Source organism: Belonocnema kinseyi, chromosome 7 (genome assembly GCF_010883055.1).
Source record: "Belonocnema kinseyi isolate 2016_QV_RU_SX_M_011 chromosome 7, B_treatae_v1, whole genome shotgun sequence".
In the NCBI taxonomy this organism is placed as follows: Eukaryota; Metazoa; Arthropoda; class Insecta; order Hymenoptera; family Cynipidae; genus Belonocnema; species Belonocnema kinseyi.
In genome coordinates this window covers 18,631,896-18,636,814 of record NC_046663.1, presented here as the reverse complement: position 1 = coordinate 18,636,814, position 4,919 = coordinate 18,631,896, and the positions used below count along the sequence as shown (strand labels likewise).

General features: G+C 21.1%; 1 protein-coding gene across 1 annotated transcript in view; it reads left to right on the top strand.

Moving 5' to 3' along the window:
- The window catches only part of LOC117176159 (WD repeat-containing protein 6), a 46,950-nt gene that overhangs the window by 10,494 nt on the left and 31,537 nt on the right, over positions 1-4,919 (top strand). The window lies entirely within an intron of this gene.

Genomic DNA, 4,919 nt, shown 5'->3' with positions numbered 1-4,919 from the left:
TTTGTGAGATTTGTGAAATCTTTGAAATTTTCATGAAATCTTTGAAATTTTCATGAAATCTGTGTGAAATTTTTGGTATCTTTGGTAAAACATTTATGAAATCTTTATGAAATCTCTTGAAAATTTTGAAATCTTTTGAAATCTTTGTTATGTTTGAAACTTTGATGAAAATTTTGTGAAATCTGTGTTAGATTTTTGAAATCTTTTAAAATCTTTGTGGAATTTTTGAAATATTTTCAAATATTTGTAGTCTTTGAAATCTTTGCAAATTTCGCAAAAAATTTGTGAAATTTTTTTAATCTTTGTGAAATCTTTTGAAATATTTGTAGTCTTTGAAATCTTTGATAACTTGGTGATAAATTTGTGAAATCTCTGTGAAATATTTTCAAACAAATTTAATCTTGAAGGCCTTTAAATCTTTGTAAATTTCTTCAAATATTTGTAAAATCGTTGAAATATTTTAAAATGTTTGTTGTCTTTGAAATCTTTGTGACGTTGTTAAACTATTTGTCGAAATTTTTTCAATCTTTTGAAATCCTCATAAGATTTTTGAAATCGTTGTGAGATTTGTGAAATCTTTTGAAATCTTTGTAAAATTTTGGAAATCTTTGAAATCTTTATGAAATTTTTGTGAAATTTTTGAAATATTTGTGAAATATTTTGAAATATTTGTAGTCTTTGAAATCTTTGTGAAATCTTTGATACTTTTGGGGATAAATTTGTGAAATCTTTGAAATCTTTATGATATCTTTGTGAAATTTTTTAAATCTTTGGTAAAACATGCATGAAATCTTTTTGAAAATTTTGAAATCTTTCTGACATTTTTTAAATCTTTGAAATCTTTATGAAATTTTTGTGAAATCTTTTGAAATATTTGTAGTCTTGGAAATCTTTGTGACATCTTTAAAACTTTCGTTAAATTTTTGAAATCTTTAGAAATATTTGTATGTGTTGTGAAATCTGTGAAATCTTTATGAAATCTTTGTGAAATCTTTTGAAATATTTGCAGTCTTTGAAATCTTTGATCCTTTGGTGATAAATTTGTGAAATCTTTGAAATCTTTATGATATCTTTGTGAAAATTTTTGATAAAACATTCATGAAATCTTTTTGAAAATTTTGAAATCTTTGTAATCTTTGAAATCCTTCTGAGATTTTTTAAATATTTAAAATCTTTGGTGAAAAGTTTGTGAAATGTGTGTTAGATTTTTGAAGTTTTTGTGAAATTTTTAAAATCTTTATGAAATCTTTTTGAAATTTTTGAAATTTTTGTGAAATCTTTTGAAATATTTATAGTCTTGGAAATCTTTGTGACATCTTTAAAACTTTCGTGAAATTTTTGAAATCTTTTGAAATCTTTTGAAATATTTGTAAGTGTTGTGAAATCTTTGAAATATTTATGAAATCTTTGTGAAATATTATGAAATATTCGCAGTCTTTGAAATCTTTGTGAAATATTTGATACTTTGGTGATAAATTTGTGAAATTTTTTTATCTTTGTGAAATCACTTGAAATATTTGTATACTTTGAAATCCATGAAAGATTTTTATTAAATATTTGTGAAATCTTTTAAAATGTTTGTTGTCTTTGAAATCTTTGTGAGATTTTTGAAATCTTTGAAATCGTCAAAATTTTGAAATTTTTGTGATATCTTTTAAAATCTTTTTATATCTTTGTAAGCTTTTTTGAAACCCTTAAAAACTTTGTGAAATCTTTAAAAGTTTGGTGAAATATTTGTGCAATGTTTGAATTTTTTGTGAAATCCATGTGAAATTTTTTTAACTTTTATAAATCTTTGTAATCTTTGTGAAACCTTTTTAACCTTTTTTTTAATGTAGAAGGCCTTTAAATCTCTTCAACATTTTCTAACTCTTTGTGAAATCTTTTGAAATATTTGTAGTTTTTGAAATTTTTGTGAAATATTTGAAACTGTTGTGAAAAATTTGTTAAATCTTTGTGAAATTTTTGAAATCTTTGTGAAATCTTTTTGAAAATTTTGAAATCTTTGTGAAATAATTTAAAATATTTGTAGTCTTTGAAATCATTAAAAGATTTTTAATATCTTTGTTAAATCCTAAAATTTTTAGTGAAACATTTATAAAATCTTTGTGCAAAATTTCTAAACAAATTTAATCTTGAAGGCCTTCAAATCTTTTTGAATTTCTTAAAAGATTTGTGAAATCTTTGTGAAGTTTTTTAAATCTTTGTGAAATATTTTGAAATATTTTTAGTTTTTCAAAGCTTTAAAACTTTGGTGAAAAATGTTTGAAATCTTTTGAAATCTTTGTAAGATTTTTTGAAATCTTTGAAATCTGTGTGAAATTTTTTAAAACTTTGCTGAAAGGAAATTAATGTTTTACCAAAAAACTTGAATTTTCAATCAAATAAATTAATTTTAAACCAAAGAGTAGAATTTTCAACCAGAAAATGAATTTTCTGCGAAAAAGATCAATTTTTTATAAAAAAAAACAATTTTTCAACAAAATACATTAATTTTTTAAGCAAAAGTTAAATTTTCTATCAAGAATGACAAATTTTCAAGAAAAATGAATGAATTTTTAACGAAATTGTTAAATTTTTTACTAAAAAGTTGAATTTTCAAAAAGAAGATTAATTTTCTAGCAAACAAGACAAATTTTCAACAAAATAAATTCATTTTCAACTTAAAGTTGAATTTTTAGCCGAGAAGATGAATTTTCTATCACAAAAGACAAATTTCAACAACAAAAATTAATTATAAACTAAGAGGTAATTTTTTAAACGAGAAGATGAATTTTCAATGAAAAACATTATTTTCCAAGAAAATGGATGATTTTTTAACGAAATTGTTAAATTTTCTACTAAAAAGATAAATTTTTAAAAAAGGAGATTAATTTTTTACCGCACAAGACAAATTTTCATCAAAAGAAATTAATTTTAAACCAAAGAGTTGATTTTTTTAACCAAAAAGTTAATTTTCAACGAAAAAGATCAATTTTCTACGAAAAAAGACAAATTTTCAAGAAAATGGATGATTTTTTAACGAAATTGTTAAATTTTCGACTAAAGAGATCAACTTTAAAACGATTAAATTTCAATTAAAATTACGAATCTTCACCCAAAATAAAAATTAATTTTAAACTATAAAATTGAATTTTTAACCAAGAAGATTATTTTTCTATCAAACAAGAAAATTTTTTAATCAATTTCAAACCAAGAGTAAAATTTTTAACCAATAAGGTGAATTTTCAACGAAAGAGATCAATTTCCTACCAAAAAAGACAAATTCTCATTAAAAAAAAAATAATTTTGAATCAAAGAGTTGAATTTTCAACGATGAAGATTAATTTTCTAACAAAAAAAAACAAGTTTTTAACAAAATAAATTAATTTTTGAAAAATACTTTAATTTATAAACAAAAAGGTGAATTTTTAATCAAGGAATAATAATTTTAAACCAAATGGTTCACTTTTCAAAAAAAAAAATTTCAATAGTTTAATTTTCAAATAAAAAGATGAATTTTCAAAAGAAAGACTAATTTTCTACCAAAAAAAATAAATTTGTAACAAAATAAATTAATTTTAAACCAAAAAGATAAATTTTCTACCAAAAAAAAAACTTTTCAACAATTTTTTAATCAATTTTCAACAAAAGAAATTAATTTTGAATCAAAGAAATTAATTTTGAATCAACAATTTGAATTTTTAACGAGGAAGATGAATTTTCTAGGAAAAAAGTAAATTTTCTACCAAAGAAGAAAAATGTTTAATAAAATAATTTAATTTTAAACCAAGATTTAAATTTTCAACCAAGAAGTTTAATTTTCAACGAAAAACATTAATTTTCTACCAAAAAAGAGAATTTTAAACAAACTAAATTATTTTTATACCAAGAGTTAAATTTTTAACCGAGGAGATGAATTTTCAAGGATTTTCAATTTCCAAGAAAATGGATGAATTTTTAACCGCAAAATTAAATTTTCAACCAAAAAGATGAATTTTCCACTAAATTAATGAATTTTCAACCCAAATAATAAATGTTTAACAAATTAATTTTAATTTAAACCAAATAGTTCATTTTCAATCAACAAAATTAATTTTTAACGCAAAACTTAATTTCCTACCAAGAAAGATATAAATTTTCAACCAAAAAGACCATTTTTCATGAAAATGAATGATTTTTTAACGAAAGTGTTAAATTTTCGACTAAAAAGATGAATTTTCAAATACGAAGATTAATTTTCTACCAAACAAGAAAAATTTAGAACAACAAATAAATTAATTTAAACTAAAGACTTACATTTTTAACCGAGAAGATGAATTTTCTACCAAAAAAGACAAATTTTCAGCATAATAAATTAATTATAAACCAAAAGTTAAATTTTTAACTGATAAGAGGAATTTTCAAATAAAAAAAATTAATTTTTTGCTAAAACAGACAACTTTTCGAGAAAATGGATGAATTTTAACGAAATTCTTCAATTTTTTACTAAAAAGATGAATTTTCAAAAAAGGTGATTAATTTTCAGCCGAAAAACACGAATTTGCAACAAAATAAGTTAATTTTAAACCAAGAGTTAAATTTTGAAACGAGAAGATGAATTTTCGAAGAAAAAAATTAATTTTCTACTAAAAACTGCAAATTTTCAAGAAAATGGATGAATTTTTAACGAAAAAATTAAATTTTCAACCAAAAAGATGAATTTTCCACTAAAATAATGAATTTTCAACCCAAATAATAAATGTTTAACAAATTAATTTTAATTTAAACCAAAGAGTTCATTTTCAGTCAACAAAATTAATTTTAAACGAAAAACATTAATTTCCTACCAAAAAAGATATGAATTTTCAACCAAAAAGACCAATTTTCATGAAAATGAATGATTTTTTAACGAAATTGGTAAATTTTTGGCTCAAAAGATGAATTTTCAAATACGAAGA